General features: G+C 44.5%; 1 protein-coding gene across 2 annotated transcripts in view; it reads left to right on the forward strand.

Annotated features, from left to right (window-relative positions):
* The window catches only part of LOC130373879 (hyccin 2), an 89,572-nt gene that overhangs the window by 1,277 nt on the left and 68,379 nt on the right, over positions 1-19,916 (forward strand). The window lies entirely within an intron of this gene.

Raw genomic sequence — 19,916 nt, forward strand, 5'->3', positions numbered from 1 at the left:
CGAGCATTGAAATATGTTGCTGTGGATCATATGCATTGCTAAAAACATTCTTGTGAGTCAGAGCTCTTACGCAAGGGCTCCGAAGTAGTTTTTTATAATGCTGCATCTTTCGATGATCATTTGTACAGTATTATCTGATTGGAACATGCAATCAGGCGGTCAATGTATTATTGACGGTCTGTTATTGACTGTGTATGTGTGTGCACTATGTGGAATATATGTTGACTCTATGCAGCCAAACAATATAATCCAGCTTTCACCCCCTTACTTCTGCTTTGAACAGCTGGGGCTATGGTACTCTGATTGAACGTATTTACCAGGGGTCTGACATGAGTGCACAATGCCTGTCCACTGCTGTCTCTGTGCCCCATGGAGGGATTCACAGCCTGGAAGATCAGGGGCCAAAAATCCTAACTTCTCACCCTAACTTAAGTTAGGGACTCAAAGATAGGAAAAATCCTAACTTCCTATTACAGAAGCAGTCCCTAACCTGTTGGCCATTTCCTATCTTATCTTTGGCCTCCTATCTTATCTTAACTTGGGTAATCCTAACTGTTATGTAAATCAGTTTTTTGATCTGCAATCGTCAGTTTCTATGCATGAGATTGATAGAACGAGTTACTTTTAACATTAACAGAGACTGTTGATAAAGGATCTTTGTTAATAACGGCAAGATAGTTGCACTAGTACGACGTCATGGCGGGTATCGAAACAGGGAACAAGAAGAGGAGTTATAAAGTAGTAAAGTAATTCTTCCACCAAATTCAAAATGTAATGTCTTTGCAGGCGTTAAAATGAAATTAAAATATTGTCAGGAAAATTTAAGAAATCATTATGCGGCCCCGGTAGCCTTAATTCAGACATCACGTTTCTGTTGTGTTGATCATCGTCATCATTGTCAAGCAGACCTACTAGCAGTGCTGCTGCCATTTTTTTCAGTTATTGACAGTTATTTTGAATTTAGGACAGGGTGTATGGCCACCTAACTTAGGGATCCTAACTTAAGAAATTCCTAACTTAGGATAGTTCTGTAATCGATAAATTCCTATCTTAAGATAAGATAGGATTTCTTCCTAAATTAAGTTAGGAAACCTCCTTCTGTAATACCAAAACCTCTAAATGCTTTCCTATATCAAGATAGGATAGGATTTCAGAGTTAGGAAGTTTCTGTAATACAGCCCCAGAGCTCTAATTAGCCTGACGTGGATTAGCAGCAGTGGGGACTGTCCTCCACGACGCTCGCTCCCTTAGCGCCCGTGTATCACACAAGCAGCTTTACACAACGTCGGCAGCAATAGGAAAACAGGTTTGCTGCATTTGTAGTTCCCCCCCTCCGCCATAGGCAATGGCAGGGGGGAGAGGGCCCACGGGCTCTTTGATGATGCTAATCCTGCAGAGGATTCATATTGACTCAAGGTATATTAATGTTTATTAACTGTAAAAACCTTGAGCATAGCCCTACTGTTACAGAGCAGTCTAACATGTTTCTGTACTTCACAGAGACTGAGGCTGGGCTGTGAGGCCGGGCAGGTGGGTTGCATGCTTTCGTCAAGTCAAAGACGACCTCATGTCAGACTTCAGGCTTGTTTAATCATGATACACACCTGGGGCCTCATTACAGAAACTTCCTAACTCTGAAATCCTATCCTATCGTAAGATAGGAAGACATTTAGGGGTTTTGATATTACAGAAGGAGGTTTCCTAACTTAACTTAGGATGAAAACCTATCTTATCTTAAGATAGGAATTTAACCATTACAGAACTATCCTAAATTAGGATTTTCTTAAATTAGGCTCCCATACATTAGGTGGCCATACACCCTGTCCTAAATTCAAAATAACTGTCAATAACTGAAAAAAATGTCAGCAGCACTGCTAGTGGGTCTATGACAATGAAGACGAGGAACATCAACACAGAAATGTGATGGCTAAAAGGCTACCGAGAACGCATAATGATTTGTTACATTTGTATTTTAATTTCATTTTATCGCCTGCAAAGACATTTAATTTTGAATTTGGTGGAAGAATTACTTTACTACTTAATTACTACCTCTTCTTGTTCTCTCTACCAATACCCGCCATGACCGTAGTACTAGTACTGCTAGCTTGCCGTTAACAAAGATCCTCAACAGTCTCTGTTAACGTTAAAAGTAACTCATTCTATCAATCTCATGCCTCATGCACACTCTGAGTGCAGAAACAGACATAAACTGACGATTGCCGATCGAAAAATCGGATTGAAAGAACAGTTAGGATGACCTAAATTAAGATAAAATAGGATGCCAAAAATAAGATGGGAAACGGCCAACAGGTTAGGGACTGCTTCTGTAATAGGAAATTAGGATTTTTCCTATCTTTGAGTCTCTAATTTAAATTAGGTTGAGAAGTTAGGATTTTTTCTGTAATGAGGGCCCTGGGGCCGTATTACAGAAACCTCCTAACTCGAAAATCCTAGTCCTATCGGGTTTGGTAACTATGGTAACAAGGCTTGGGACCGGATTTAGGAAAAAAGTCATTACAGAACGGCAGATCCTAAAGTCAGTCCTTATCTTAACTCCAGATAGGAAATGTGTATTACAGAAATATCCTATATTACCAAAATCCCAAATAAACGGTCCTATCTTTAGGATGACCCATCAGCTCTCCTAACTGTTATTTACGTTACAAATTAGCGAGATGGCAGCTCTTTTATTACATGTAGTGCTGCAAAAGTGTAGACGTAGGCCTAATGGTGATCGACGAAATATGTTTGTTGAAAGGCTTAATCCGTAATCCGACTCCGTAACTACGGAGACCCCTTGAGCATTCGAAGTTCTCCGTTGGGATGTCGGATACGCAATGCGATTCGCCGCACGATCTATCCTTTATGTTGACTACAAACCATGTAAATAAACTTCCAAAGCTTTTCAAAATTTATTTGGTGTTTTATTAGTCCTTAATGTGCAAAGTAAACAATGTACGAAGTAAATAAGGTGCAAAGTCAAACCGGAGAAGTGATTCCGGAAATGATTGTGTTAGAGGACCAATCACAAGGCTGGCCGTCTCCGTTGCGTCGATGGATAGTAAAAAAATATTGGATGCGCACGTAAGCTTCATCTGTTGCTAGGTAACAGACATAAAAGCTGAATGTCGATGCTAGATCGACTCCTTAGGATATCTTAACCTGAGATACACACACAAACATATCCTATCTTAATTTAGGAATCCTATCTTATCTCAGGTTAAGATATCCTAAGTAGGCGATCTAGCATCGACATTCTTGAAGCTTACGTGCACATTCAATATTTTTCAACTATCCGTCGACGCAACGGTGACGGTAAGCGCTGAGATTGGTCCTCTAACTAAATCATTTCCGGAATCACTTTTCCAGTTTGATTCCGGTTCCGGTTCGACTGAGAACTTTGAATGCTCAAGGGGTCTCCGTAGTTAGGGAATCGGATTACGGATTAAGCCTTTCAACAAACATATTTCGTGGATCACCATTATGCCTACGTCTACAATTTTGCTTCGCTACATGTAATAAAAGTGCTGCCATCTCGCTAATTTGTAACAGTAAAGACATTTAGGAGAGCTGATGGGTCATCCTAAAATTAGGACAGTTTATTTGGGATTTTGGTAATGTAGGATATTTCTGTAATACACATTTCCTATTTGGAGTTAAGTTAAGACCCTGACTTTAGGATTGGCCGTTCTGTAATGACTTTTTTCCTAAATCCGATCCTTAACCTTGTTACCATGTTACCAAACCCGATAGGACTAGGATTTTCGAGTTAGGAAGTTTCTGTGATGCGTTCCCATATCCCCAACTTTGCTCGGCGAAGAAGCGGTTCAGGAATATATTATCAAGGAGGTGCATATGCACCAGCAGTATGTTGTACCACCCAGGATACGCTCTAGTTTACAGTCAGAATGCACACACTGGAAAATAATGAATTTACCGGTAGTTTATTTTGGTCAGCAGCAGAAGACTGGGGCTTGTTCTAGCGGTCTACTAGGCTTGCCATGTTCTTTTTGATAGCCTAAGTTTGGAATAGTGAAGGCTATCCGTTGTTGTTGTTTGTGCTGCAATTTTAGAGCAACTAAATACATTTTTTTTCCATTGTGCAACAGACTAGAAGGTGACCAAGAAAGTGCTGTAGTAGTAACAGCTCTGTTAACATCGTGAAAGAGTCTAGCTCTAATCTGCTACCCTTGAACGGACAGATAAAGGAAACCCCATTGCAAGTGTGGTCAGAGCCCTGGTTGATAATTAATAGTTTGAAGTTGGCCTCTTCCCTCTCGGCCAGTGTTACATGTATTGAATGGGGAATAGGGCCGCTATAAGGGCTCCTGCACACAAACAGCTGAGCTCATTTGCTGGGCGGATGGGAAAAATCGGGTCGCTGGATCTGTGATTGCCTTTAATGGGGATTTGTGAAGTCTATCTTAGATGCTGTAGTATCGACTGAATATGATCCCCACTATTGACGTGCACCTATGCTGCAGGGCTGATGACACACAGCCCACACCCCAGCTTCTCTTTCCATTGGACCCCTGTCCTGGACTTCATTGTGTGTGTGTGTGTGTGTGTGTGTGTGTGTGTGTGTGTGTGTGTGTGTGTGTGTGTGTGTGTGTGTGTGTGTGTGTGTGTGTGTGTGTGTGTGTGTGTGTGTGTGTGTGTGTGTGTGTGTGTGTGCGTGCGTGCGTGCGTGCGCACACACACTCGTGCGTGCGTGCGTGCGCACACACACTCGTATCTGTGTGCGTGCGCACACACACTCGTATCTGTGTGCGTGCGCACACACACTCGTATCTGTGTGCGTGCGCACACACACTCGTATCTGTGTGCGTGCGCACACACACTCGTATCTGTGTGCGTGCGCACACACACTCGTATCTGTGTGCGTGCGCACACACACTCGTATCTGTGTGCGTGCGCACACACACTCGTATCTGTGTGCGTGCGCACACACACTCGTATCTGTGTGCGTGCGCACACACACTCGTATCTGTGTGCGTGCGCACACACACTCGTATCTGTGTGCGTGCGCACACACACTCGTATCTGTGTGCGTGCGCGCACACACTCGTATCTGTGTGTGTGTGTGCGCACACACACTCGTATCTGTGTGCGCGCGCACGCACACTCGTATCTGTGTGCGCGCGCGCGCACACTCGTATCTGTGTGTGTGTGTGCGCGCGCACACTCGTATCTGTGTGTGTGTGTGTGCGCGCGCACACACACTCGTATCTGTGTGTGTGTGTGCGTGCGCGCACACACACTCGTATCTGTGTGTGTGTGTGTGTGCGCGCCGCGCGCACACACACTCGTATCTGTGTGTGTGTGTGTGCGCGCGCACACACTCGTATCTGTGTGTGTGTGTGTGTGCGCGCACACACTCGTATCTGTGTGTGTGTGTGTGCGCGCACACACACACTCGTATCTGTGTGTGTGTGTGTGCGCGCACACACACGAGTGTGTGTGTGTGTGTGTGTGTGTGTGTGTGTGTGTGTGTGTGTGTGTGTGTGTGTGTGTGTGTGTGTGTGTGTGTGTGTGTGTGTGTGTGTGTGTGTGTGTGTGTGTGTGCGCACACACACACTCGTATCTGTGTGTGGCGTGTGTGTACTAAGCATGCCTTTGTGTGCACGTGAGGAACACGCACAACATTAAATACAAGACTTAAGCACCACAGCTGTAGCACAAGTTGACTGGCTGGATTCAGAGTTGAGCACTAAGCAGGGATGCAGCATTGTCGTGCAGCGTCCCAAAAGCAAGCTAAACCTGGGCGTGCAGTGTCAGGCAATCTGACCCTTAGATCCATTCGATGTTGTTGAATGCATCTACAGGGAAACTGTTGGGATGACATGAAAACATCATCATCATCCTTATCTGCTAGACCCAAGGTGTGTGCAGATATTCTACGTGTGTTGCGTTTCCTTTAAGCTGATCCATCAATAGTGCCTGTATGATTTCCCTTTGGGTGAATGTTGCTCCTACTGCCTAGTCTGCAGTGCAACTCACCAAAGCTTTGCACAATGTTCAAACCACCTTTCTGCTTTGTGATGATTGGAAGTAGGCCTTCTCTCCTTCTATGGAAATGTTAACCTCCACAGACTGATGCCTTAAAACAGCAATCCTTCCTGATATTGGGTTAGGTTTACGGTTAGCTTGATTAGTCCCATTAGAAGTGCAAAGAAAACTTAACAGTAATCGGCAGCTGGAAGGGATGATTTACCAGGGCCCACCCTGGGCCCACCCTGGTAGATGAACAACAAGCCAAATGTTGTTCACAGGCACCCCCTACCGCTTTTTGGAACGGAGATGGTAGCGTGTGAACACGGAGCTAATTTTGAGAGGGGGACTCGGCCGCAGCTCTGCCTGATGTTCAAAACCTTTTTGAATTTGGCTCATACATAGCTGGTCTGAGTGAGCAGTTCTCCAAAAAGAGAATAATTCTGCATAATTCTAGATTCATCCTCTACTACCTCGTCCCGTTTGCGGAATGGATACATGGTGTACAGGCCTTATTTTGCATGCTTAAAATGTTGGACCCATAATCTCTGTCAGGATTTTCATTTTCATCAGCTATCAACAATTTGGGAGTTTGATTAAATTATTGGCCAAGTTATGTGGAAATCTAAATATTTAAATGAACAGTTTCAAACAACTCCACTTCAGAATGTGCCTGACCCTTGAAACCAGTTATGCTGGAGAAGGGCGGCAAAGCCAAATGGAGCAATACTTTTATCAGTCATTACATGTTATAGTAGTTGTAGTTTGACCTTTTTAATAGTTCACTTTTTGTATGAGACGTGACCAACTGTTGCTCTTCAACAAGAGGAAGTGACACATCCTGTTTTTTTTTACCAGAGCTGTTGTTCCAAATGAATAACCAGTAACTAGTAGGTTATCCAGATGGTACGCCGACCTGAGCCTACCCTGAGCTGAGCCTACCCTGACCTGACCTGATCCGACCTTATCCTGACCTGGGCCTACCCTGAGCTGGGCCTACCCGTACCTGAACTGATCCTACCCTGACCTGAGGGTAGGCTAGAGTGAAAGTATCTGATGCCATAACCCGACAATGACTTTCTTTAAACCAGATTGTTTCTATGTCTGGTAGCACGAGCCCGACATGTCAGCATAATCTTCTTTGGTGTCATGGCTACTGTACAATTAGCGTTTTTTTGTGGAAACATACTACAGGGCTTCCAGCGTCCATCAATCCATGATGTGTGAGAACGGACTAATCACAATATGGACTGAACGCTGAACATTAGGGGCAAAACTGAACACAATGATATCTAAAGCAGCTGTTTTCCCTGCCCTCTTCAGCTTTTATTTGGTGTACGACAACATGTCGGACTCAAGGGGGGGACAGAAAACAAGCTGTTCATCATTTACAGCACACACTCACACAGGAAGCTGCTTGACCGGGTGGTTGCCTGTGTGTCCAGGCCAAGCTAATTGTCCATTGTTATTTCCAGCCGTGCTGCAGTTACCTGCCAGACTGTCTGTCCGTTCTCACCCTGCTCCCTTGTGGAACGAGCCACGGCTCACCCCTGCTACCAAGTTGAGCAGAGGCCACAGGCCGGCTCATTCCAGGAGCCACTAGCTGGCTCATTCCAGGGGCTACGAGCTGGGAAGCCATGAAGCCTCATGAGGAAATTCCCTCTGCCTTCCTGTTCCTCTCTTAATTCGCACCATCTTTCCCCGCCTTCGTTAAATGTGACTGCATGACCTTCTCTCACATGATCAGTAGCTGGCGTATTAAACCATCTCTCCAGTTAAAACTACTCATGTTGATATTGCTGCATTGCTCTGTTGTAGAGACACCGTAGCAATACCTCTAACACCCAAGTCCCGCCCTTGGAACCATGGAGTCATCTAATCGCATTTATATCAAAATGAAACCGCCAATATGTGTAGGGTCCGAGAGGGTAAATTGAGGTGCGAACTCAGAGCGGTATATAACCTCGTTCGTGCTGACCATGCCGAGAAAAAGGCGTGCATAAGACAGGCATATTTGGCAGTGTAAAAACGTTTAGTAATGCAGCTAGTTCCACTGTTAATTCTGGAGAATATCTTGCTTAACCTCCACACAATAGCATATTCGATTATTAATTTGGATAATCCTGCATTTTTTTTCTAAATAATGGCATTTCAATTGAAGGGAAGTGTGTGTGTGTGTGTGTGTGTGTGTGTGTGTGTGTGTGTGTGTGTGTGTGTGTGTGTGTGTGTGTGTGTGTGTGTGTGTGTGTGTGTGTCTCTCTCTCTCTCTCTCTCTCTCTCTCTCTCTCTCTCTCTCTCTCTCTCTCTCTCTCTCTCTCTCTCTCTCTCTCTCTCTCTCTCTCTCTCTCTCTCTCTCTCTCTCTCTCTCTCTCTCTCTCTCTCTCTCTCTCTCTCTCTCTCTCTCTCTCTCTCTCTCTCTCTCTCTCTCTCTCTCTCTCTCTCTCTCTCCTGGCTGTTGGAGACCTCACGGTCCCTCCACTCCACGGGCCATCGCTCTCCCCCGTGCTGGTGGCTGTTTGTTCATAGCGTTTTGTCTTATACTTGCACATAGCACAAACTGGGGTTGGGACAAAACTGGGGTTGTGTGTGTGTGTGTGTGTGAGAGAAGGACACTACCCCAGTCAGCCCCCCCCCGTCTGGCCGCAGCCCTTGAGGTTGGCCTTCGTGGATGGATTTGAGAGCACTACATATAGTGCTCTGTGCACCATACCCCCCTTCTCCAGAGTCTTGATAAGTGCTTGGCCACACACACACACACTGTTGCATCCATCAGCGCTAAACACAGAGGAATTAGCGGTCATGTGTGTTAACTGACCCAGTGTTTCGTAACAATAAACCACTCCAACCCCTCTAGACCTTTGTATATGGCAGTTCTTGGCCATTATGCGGTCAATGTTATGAGGCTGAAAGTAATTTCTCTTGTAATTTGTTGCTCGAAAAATGTGTTAATGCTGCGTTGCATTAATGTGTATTCGGTATCGGTACTGAACCATAGGGGTGTTCCCACTGACTCTATCGTAAATGTTTCTTTAAATCTGCTTAACAAAATACAAATGTACTCTTGTTTCCAGTTCACTGCTGTTATGTGAATATTAGTGGTTGGTTTATCTAAATAAGCAGTCGGGACCAATTCTGCAATCAGGGGCCATTATATCACCTCAGAAGAAGAGGGTCAACGAGATGACGGAATTAAAATGGTGGCGGTCAAGCGAAGGAAGCGGAGGCTTGATGGAGCGAGCGTCAGAGGAGTTCTGCTACGGCCCTGTGCGTACCAGCGGAGCTTCAGTGACATTTTAGTCACCCGATTTCTGTAGCCTACCTCATTATTAATTCATATTTCTTGGCTGAATCTGTTTCAGTTGTACCTAGTCGCATTTACCTTTTATCGATACTCCCCCTCGACCCTCATGCAGAAAACATTATTCTCGATTTTGATACATCTTTTCAAATGTTCAGTGTTTCCACTTCCAACGTTTTCTTTATGCAAATTGCAAATGCTGATAAAAGCAGCTGAATGGAAACACACCCGAGGCCTCACCAGAGCTCAGGGCTCGTTTGTTTGTGGTGATCCCCGGCGGTGCTGTAGGAGAGATGGGAGGAAGGGAGGGGCGTAGGCTGGGCGCTAGAGAGATACTGGGCTGGGGATCTGCTGGCCCATCACCTGCAGCGCTCACCTGTCGGGCTGAAGCAGGCGGAGCAGCGTGGGGGACAATCTGTGTGCTGGCTCCGGGCTCCGGGCCCAACCCAACATGTCTGGCCCTGCAGCTGCGGCAGAGCTAATTTTAGCCTGTTCACCAGACCAACCATATATGAGAGAGGGAGACTCTCTCTCCCTTACCTCTGGTGTGCTGTGCTAACCAACTCTTATAATGGGGTCCACAAAACATAAAGTCCTGCATTATTGTTTGTGCTAAAGCAGTCAGCAGTGGTTCTGCTTGCGTCTCCATTTTGTTTGCCTCCCTGACCACAAGGGGGACAATAATTGTCTGTTACGTCTTGCCTCTAGCTTATCTAGTCCAGAAGATGACAGGTCTACTCTTTTCACCTTACCTCCTGGGTCCGAGGCCCCTGTGGACCATTGTCTCGTTGAGAACACAACATGTCACGTCTTGCTCGATGCTCGGGAACCCTAGTAACCAACCAACCGGAGCAGGAGGGATTCAAACCGCAGGTCTCCATAGCACACCACGCCCAACTGCCGTCGCCGTGCCGACCCCAACCACCACCACACCCGCGTCAAAACAAACGCTGATGTTGGTAGAATGGTTCCCGGGGACAGTCGGGACACGTCACCCGATCGGGGGCCGGAGCGGGCTGCGGTCCGTCCTCTCGGCCGACCCAGCCCGGTGTCACCCAGTAGACAATGATCGCCCCGCTACAGAAGCACTCTGTGTACTGTGTACAGGGGTGACTTTTCCTAACCAACATAAACGACTCTTTGGCTGTCGAGGAACATATTGTCATAATCACTGTTGTAGTAGTTTCCATGGCTGGTGCTTACTGCTCGGAATAGTCAGAAGATGTCCTGTCACAGGTGAGAGAGAGAGAGAGAGAGAGAGAGAGAATATTTAGGGTTGGCTGAGCCGCGCTGACCTTGGAAAAAGGGCCGGACTGTTGGAATCTGCCACTGGTTATGTAGGACAGAGGGGGGAAAAACACACGCGTATGCACGCTTATCTTATAGTTTGTGTTTTTTTTTTTTCATTCACTGATTTTTTTTTGTTTAACTGGCTGAGTTTCACCACATTGTGAATGGAAAAGGGCTCAGGCAGCCAATATGACACCAGAAAAGGTTTTGAATTAGAGTGTATATGTGTTTTCAACAACAGATTAACATGTAATAGGCAAACCAGTGCTAATTTGTTGGTTTAACTGGAGTAAACATCTATGTTGATATTCATGCAGGTTTCTTCCTGAAAAGTAATTGAAGGAAGCCTTTTGCTAACGTTAAATTGGCAAAGAGCAGATGTTGGTCTGATCTTCCTCCTCGTGTGTGGGTGTGGGTGTCATGCTGTAATTCAGTTAATGAAGGTGGTTCAGTCAAGGGTACTAAAGCACTTGTGGGAAGCTGTTCAGCTGTCTACGGGCCACTACACAGACCGAACCAGTCCATGCTGGGGCCTCCATTCTGGGGCCTCCGGGCTGGGGCCTCCAGTCTCATGGGCCTCCAGGCTATTGGGCTTCTGGGCTCTGGGGACGGGGCTTTGCCTGGCTTAAAGGCTGATGTTTCCAGGTTATAACCATGTAATGAGACGTTGGAGGCTGGAGGAGAAGAACCACTGGGACAAACGTGACCCGACTCTTTTTCCAGTGTGGTCTCAACAGGTGTATTTCAAAACAATGGCCAGAGGAACATGAATGTCTCTCTTGGATTATGTGAATTCACATAATCCCAGTGTTGTGTACATTCTCCACAGCATATCATCTTTTACTAATCTTTATTATTATTTTTCACCTCAATGGAGGCAACACCAGGGAAAGCCCTGTGTTAACCCAGAACGCCGCTATTATTAAGGCTAGGTGTCACTTCTGAGCTAAAACGTGTCACCTTTCAGAGAGGAGAGACACCCGTCTGTCCTTTCTGCTCAGCCGACAGGTGTGTGTGTGTGTGTGTGTGTGTGTGTGTGTGTGTGTGTGTTCCTCTGTGCAGTACTTCCCTGTTGTGGGCGCGGTTCTATCAGGGTTGGAACCTGTGGGTTTGTTTGCATGAGGTCATAAATGCTGGTGGTCTGACTCATCCTACCACGAGGGATGAATGTTCCCTCGTCCCAGGACAAACACTAACGCCTCTTGAAGACAGCTCTAGTACCCAGTGGTACATAAGGCGAGCAGACGGGTAACGAGTGTAATGAACACTGTTTGTCCTGGGATGCCTCTGTCAAAGGATGTTATCGGGTCAGCACTACGTGTTGAACGCAGTGTGTTTAGAGGTTTATCTACAGCCGCTTGGGAAGGAAGAGGACCCCCCCCCCCTCCTTACTACAGTAATCATTATTGAGTCCCTTAAAGTGGAGCCGCCGCTTAAATGGATTCAGTCCAGAAGGCCAAAGGAGCTGCAATGAAGATACGTACACGAGGCAGGCACAAACAGACACACGCGTACATTCAACAGCATACAGGCACACACGAAGCAGGCAAAAACAGACACACACAGCAACAAAACAGGCATGCACACATCAGAAACCAGCAGCAGGCAGGGGATTCGGCCTTGAGTGTGTTGCCAGCAGCTTGTTTGATCTGACGGCGTGTAGTCGTTGTGAGAGGAATGCTATGTTGTAACGTAGCGTGTGGGGTGTAACGGTACACAAAAGTCACGGTTCGGTTCGTACCTCGGTTTTTAAGTCACGGTATGGTACGGGTCATGGGGGAAAATTAAAAAAAAACTGCTTGTTTGTCAACAACAGAGAATGGCCGTAGATCGGCAGCAATGAAAACACCAATAAACTTGGTTATGGCATTTGCATTTCTGAGTTGCCAGACAGGGGTTGTTGAAATAGTGTCGTTAGCTGGGTTTGCACAACTCGTTTTTTTTCCACAGCAACAGTGATAGTAACAGCTGGATGGTCCCTTTCAAATGCATGTGCTAGGGATGTGCATTTCTGGCAAAAATACTATTTGATAGTATTCGAATAATATTCGAAAATCGCTCAATCAAGAATCCCCCACGCACGCACGCACCTCGGATACAAATACGTGTAAGTTACACCCCTAGTAGCGTGCAATGCTGCCAGTGTTCCACGTCCCAGCATGCTTTGGGATGCAGGCAAGAACAACACTCGTCAGTCCCCACAGCAGGAAGACCCAAATATGGCGGTGGACATCACCCCACCTGCATATCATGTCACCGAAAGACAAACGAGCTCTGTCGTCTTCTATACACAGATAGCGCGTCAAGGCGGCTGCATGCTTCAGCGTTGGTGTTACGTTGTTGCGCAAAATTTACTCAAAGCAATTCATGCTCCCTTTTAGGTTGCGCATGTTGCCAAGCAATTTACCGCCAGAACAGTAGGTGGAGTAATATGTGGAGGAAAGTTTTTCGTTGAAGACGACCTCAAGAATGACGTCTTTGTCTGTGGGAGTCGTTGGTTTGTTTATGTGCCAGATCGTGTTCTCCCCATACACAGTGAATGATGGCAACAGACAGAGGAACAGGGGTGATGAAGTTGTTGATCATTGGGGTTGTATAAATGTGCATATCTCTCTACATTTTAAAACGAAATAATGTGTTGGCAGCAAAGTTAACTTCACTTCACGTTAATGATTTTGTATATGAGCCTGCCGGGTGATACTCCAGACAGGAAGTAGTAACCAGACCAGCAGACCAATCACAGCCTTGCAGGCTGGGCGGCTCGCGTAAAAGCTTACGTAAAAAATGACGCAAGTCTAGAAAAATCGCCCCACGCACGCAAGACGTGAGAAGTCGCGCAAGGGGTGCGCAAGGGCGCGCAAGGGCCTCTTGCGCTTGCGCTTACACTTACGTAACTGAGCATAAATCAGCCTTTAGGGCTTGAATGAGACGTCCTGTTCACGCCGGGCTTTGACTTTTGCCCAAAAATCATATTCGAAGTTCGTTTGTTTATTAATATTAATATTCGAATATATTTGAATATTTATTAATATTATTTTGACCATTAAATGCCTTCAGTAATACCTGGGCTGAATCCGAATACTTAGTACATACTATTTATGTTCAGTGTCTACTACTTGACGGTCTACAGCTATGTGTAGAACGCCTAGAACGGTCTACAGCTATGCGTAGAACGCCTCTGAACGCTTCCGAACACCGCCGAAACTCCACCGGATGTTTGGAGATGACGTGTCTCCCCTCAGATGACGGCAAAATTACCTTGATAAGTTACCTGTTTTCCGTATTGTCATCGTTGCTATTAAATTAAAAATGTCTCTTTTTACTTAATTACTTACTTTACTTGTTTACTCTTTTTAATGTCTCGTTTTTCGCCGCTTTCTATGACGTCTTTGCCGCTGTTGGTAGTGTCGGGTCAGCCATCTCTTCTTATACTGTGGCGGTAGTACGTATTCGGAAACGTTTTCCGTACTACACAATGCACACTGAGCATTCGGACGCGCTATATTTGTGGCGTACTACAAAATGCATACTATAAGTATGAGTATTCGGATTCAGCCCTGGATTGGGTTTTGCGAGGTTTGTTTACCGGCGTTGCTTTGTTTACCGGTATTGTGTGTTCCAACGGTTTATTATGTTTCTAATAAATCGCTGTCTAATCAATGCTTCATTCACTGCCTCTTCCGTGGTCATTACAATATTATGAATAGACTGCGTGGGGTTCTCCGACGTCTCTCCCTCTTGGCCTGCCCATAACAGTTCGAATATTAAGGGCTGCCTAATATTCGTTCGAATTTTGATTTATTTTTTGATATTCAAATTATATTCGAAGTCAAAGTTCGAAGTCAAAGCCCTCACCACAGAACCCCCTGTAGCGGCTAGGCATTCCAACTATGTTGCGAAACCAGTATAGTTCAAAGAATTAAGTTCCACTTCTTGTATGTGTTTGATCCTTTATTCTTTCTCTTCGTAAACACGTTGGAATACAAACTTACAAACTGCCAGTGACCGAATCTTTAATTGTCGTACGTAAGTGCAGTCAACGGAAATGAATCCCTCCCTAGCTCGCTCTCGCTCTCTCTCCCTCTCTCTGTCTCTGTCTATATGAACAGGAGAATGCAATCACACATAACCACCATTACTACGGCCAAACCCTCGGTGAACACGGCCACCACCTACAGTGAGAGTGCGGTGTAAAAACACAGGACGTACAGAACGCAGGAGACCCATGTGGCTCCCGCACCCGCTATGATGTTCCAGGCGTCCTTCTGCCTTTTCCTGAAGCATCATGTTAGTGATGAGCTGCATGGTTTGAGGTTTCCCTCCTAATCATAACATGATGACGGCGCGTCATGTGGCTCAGGAGGTAGAGTGGGTTGGCTGCTGGTAACCGGAAGGTTGGCTGGTAACCGGGAAGGTTGGCTGGTAACCGGGAACTGGGAAGGTTGGCTGGTTACCGGAAAGGTTGCCAGTTCGAGTGTCAAGGTGTCCCTGAGCGAGACACCTCATCCTGACTGCTCCTGACGTGCTGTCTGTCGCCTTGCATGGTCGACAACGCAGCCGGTGTGTGAATGGGTGCATGAATGGGTGAATGTTAGAGAATATTGTGAAGCGCTTTGAGGTGCAACTGGTTAAATAGCGACCATTTACCATGTTTCCTTTGTGATCATAACACTGACACAGGCAGCTGGAGAAAAGCTTATGGAAAACATGGATTCATGTTGGTCGTCATGGTCCTATCATTTAATACGTGGAGATTCAGGCCTTCCTTGGCGCCCGTGGGCAGGGAGGGCTGTGTATCAGAAAGGATATCTATTACAATACAGAATTCAAAAATGCAATCGATAAGGAAAAGTGGGTATATCTTCAAACAAGCGGAGGATTAAAAAAAGATTGGACACAACACTGCATTGTTTGTTGTGCAATACTGCAGGGTTGAAACTGAGACGATAATCCACAACTTTTCTACCCCATAGTGTTACGGTTGTTCTAAGAACAAATTAAGTTGAATGTCTGCCAGAATGTGTAGCGCCAGACGTTGTGCGCTGTGCCTTGTCCACAGTGCACACCCAGTCTCCTCACCTGGGCAGGGAAACTACAAGGCTGGCTAAAAACTTCAGATGGATTCTTGAGGACTGCGTCTATATTTATCATCCTGTAGACTTTGCATTTTTATATTAATCACCTGGCTGATTTATCTTTCTCTTTATAGGGGTCCTACGAAATCCGTAAGACAATGACATTCACCTTCTTAATGATATGAACAAACTCATAACGCATCAATCAACATATATTTTGTACAATTTCCAACAGTTGGAAGCAATTCAATATATTCGGTATTCTTTACTTATTTTACATAATATGCACAATCAGAACAGTTTTATTTCACTACGATGGTGCTCATGACGTCTTCTATCTGGCGGCGCTGGATGGCAATCCTGCGGCCCTCGTTGGCATGTCATCTCGGGTCTTTTATCTTGCAGAATGGGCGCTCTCGCCTTCTTTACCGCAAGTCGTTTTCGGACGGGTTGGAGAGGATACACAGACTTGGCAGGCCGATGTAAAGCATTTTTCAGAAACAACACTGCCTCAAAAGGCTATTGGCTTCAGCAACACCAGTAGAGGGCCAGAGGCATATACTTTTCCCTGAACATTTAAAGGTTGCAAATGTGCAAAAACATTCAGTCCAATGCTTAAAATATATCTCTGACATTCAGTAGGCCAATGCTGTGGTAAAGTGTGTAAAGTAGTGTTTCTTTCTGTTCAATAGATAGAACTTTATCAATCCCCTGTAGGAGATATTTGTTAATGTTTGTCCCTATAAAACAATAATGGTAGAAAATAAATACAAAACAGACTGACTGTACAAAATGTCGACTGAAAAATTTATCGCGGCTGTAACTGGGCACCCGGTGTTGTACGATCCGTGCCTTTTTCATTTCCGAGATCGCAACAAAAAAGCTCTGGCCTGGGCGGAGGTGTCACGCGTGGTTGTTTGGTCTGGTGTGTGAGTTAATGAAACGTTTGAGATTATTGTCAAATTGGCGCGATACATGCCTACTAACCGAGATCCTAGCATATTAATCTTCCTTGCTCTGAATGGGACGATGTCGTTTTCAAATATCGAAAATGCATACGTTGTGCAAAAGAATAATGCGCGCATGATAATGCAATAATAATGCAAATGACTAATGCACGGAACAAACGTGTCACTACGTGGCAGTTTAATTGAGGATAGACAGCTGACAAATGACCATTTAGCAGACGCTTTTATCCAAAGCGACTTACAATAAGTACATTTGTCATAAGAAGTGAAACAATATATCGCTGACAGTGATAATGACAGCTGTGTTTTCTGTTTTCTGTTCAATAGTTAATGAGTGCAACATCCATAGTGATTTTGATAGGGTTAGTGATGATAAGCGGGAGTATTTATGGAAAATATTTGCGATCTAGAACGTTTGTATTTAAGCGGGAATCATTTTCATTTGCTCTCCATGCCACCAATCTATGGAAGTATATCTGTGCCATCGGATTTTGAAAATAAAAAGCCATTGAATTTTAAGCACTGAATATTTATGCATTGAAATAATGCATCTGGATTTTTTACCTCTGAACTTAAAGGTTGGGTATGGGATTTTCGAAACGCCAGCAGATTTAGAAAATACACAACTCAAATCGTCCTACCCCCTCTCCTTCAACGGGACTCTCTAAATCGACGCCACTTGTCCCGGGATGGGCCTTTACGTCCTACGTCACTCGCTATGGGTGTGCATGTGTGCGCGTTGCCGTTTGTCTCAGGGATCTGTGCACAAACTCCCTTACACTACAGGATTACGAGCGTCAGTGTCGTTCGCGATGGAGGGTGGGTGACATTCCTACAGTCTGTGATGATAGGCTATATTTCTACAAATGACTTACTATTACTCAAGGTAGGGCTGGGCGATATGGACAAAATCTTATATCACGATATGAGTAATTTTATATCACGATATGGATATATATCACAATATGGTATTTTTGAAGTAAATTAAAATAATAAATGGTTTAAAATAACCATACTTCACATTTGATCAGTTTTTTATTTTATTTTTAACTTGAATTTCCATGCTTACAAAGGAGTAAGTAGCGAACAATCTCTCATTAACTGCAGTGTCAGTTAATGACAGATTAATATAAAATAAAAATCACAGCATCACACAAATATTTTAAATACTAATTGTACACTTATAAAATAAAGTTATGTGCTGTGCAAATAGCTGGTGGTAAAAATAGAACTGTTTCTTCAATATAAATGAGATTTTTTTTCAAGTTAACAGGTGAGTCTCACACCTGCCTTGCTTTTTTTTTTTTTTTTTTCTCTCGATATAAACGATGTGGCCAAATCTCTCCCGGTAGACACTTTCATATCGTCCATGGTATGATATCGTCATATCGCCCAGCCCTAACTCAAGGTATCTTAAGTTTCCTACTGGAGTCATCAAAACGTTGGACTTTGTGTAATTTGTAAGAAATATTGTGTTGCAAAAATCACTTTGTGTCTTACCCTTACCGTTACCCTAACCTTAACCCCAGTAACATTTCTTCATCATAAACTACAAGTTACGCAAAAGGGCATACAAACATCCAGTCCAATATGAAAGAAAAAAGCTAGCTTCATTAAGGAATCGAACCACTTATCCCCGCGTTAATGAGTTGTTCTCTGACCACTAACCCATCAGGTCTTAGTACATGTGATTCAAGAGTTAACCACTTGACAATATTTAAACTTCGGTTGCCTACAAATTGTAAAGACAGTGATGTGTGTACAATACATTGTGCGCATATCCGTCACTCGCGATGTGTGTGCAGTCCAAAATGAAAGAAAAAACCTTGCATCACTAGGGAATCGAACCCCCAATCATCAGTCTTTAAATGTTGGTCGTTGGTAACTGTAAACAAAGAGATCGCATTTTGTTTAACTGCTAACTAACAAACGGGTTTATGCGTTCACTGAACAAAGATTATGGAAATAAAAGACCACTTTTCCATCAGAAAAATCCTCAGAACCGTTATTACCAACCCATAGACACTAAAAGCCAAAACCTTTCTCACATGCACAGTTTTGCACACCCATCGCGAGTGACGGCTACGCACACACATGCACACCCATAGCGAGTGACGTAGGACGTAAATTCCCGCCCCGGGCGAAGTGGTGTCGATTTAGAGAGTCCCCTCCTTCAACGCAGACTCTGACTCCACCCATACCAAGTACATGGACGCGCAATCATGCACGAGCGCGAACACAGATGCGCGAGAGCGAACACAGATGCGCGAGAGCGAGCCAGGCTAGCTAGGTTGGAGTTTAGGGTTGTCTACTAGTGCTAGGTCCAAATTAGGGATGGGCGTCAGGAATCGATTACTCGAGTACTCCTCGTTACTAGGGGTGGGGAAAATAATCGATTCTTCGATGCATCGCGATTCTCGCTAGAACGATTCTGTCTCGATGCAGATAAATTAATAATCGGAATAAAAAATAAATAGAAAAAAACTTTTTTTTTTTTTTTTTTTTGCCTGCTGTAACATTCTGTTCGCCAGAGAGGGATAATTTTTGTCATTTTAAAATCATTGAATTTATCTTCAGTGTGTATTGGCCAATCTGATTTGTCGTGACACGATTGCGTTTCAGCCTACGCATAGCATGCGTGCAAACTCACAGCCAGACACAAGAACTCCTTCTAATTCAAGAGCAGCTTTTCCTTTAATGACATGTAAAAGAAAGATTAGAAATAAAATAAAACTGAAACCTATTTTTTGCATGCTTCCATATTGTGTTATAATGCAAGCTGCATTGATTATTGCATTGTTCATAGAAAGTCATATTTGTGACAAAGCTTTCTCTCTTATGGACTATTAGATAAGTTAATTCATCTGTTTGTCTTTAATGATCATCACAAAAGTAGGAAGTGATTAGCAAACTCTGAGTAGCAAACCCAGATGTATAGATATTTTTTTGAAAATCACGCATGGAAATGTACATAAAAAAAATTGTTGCATCGATAATCGCTTCATAATCGAATCGTTGACCTCCATAATCGGAATCGAATCTAATCGTGAGGTGCCAAGAGATTCCCACCCCTACTCGTTACAAATGAACTCGGTTGTTGGACAGGCAAACTCGAGTTTGCATATACACACACAAACAAAGTTTTCTGAAACTAATGTATATATTTTCTGTGCGGCGCCACTAACGCAAGCCGTGGGCACAAAGCAAATGAAATGCACGGCGCGTGCCGTTCCGTGTGCAGGCACACCAGATTTAAAAAAGTTAAGAGATGGTGGTTAAAGCAAAGCGCAGCGA

The sequence above is a fragment of the Gadus chalcogrammus genome, chromosome 20, assembly GCF_026213295.1.
Source record: "Gadus chalcogrammus isolate NIFS_2021 chromosome 20, NIFS_Gcha_1.0, whole genome shotgun sequence".
Taxonomy (NCBI): Eukaryota; Metazoa; Chordata; class Actinopteri; order Gadiformes; family Gadidae; genus Gadus; species Gadus chalcogrammus.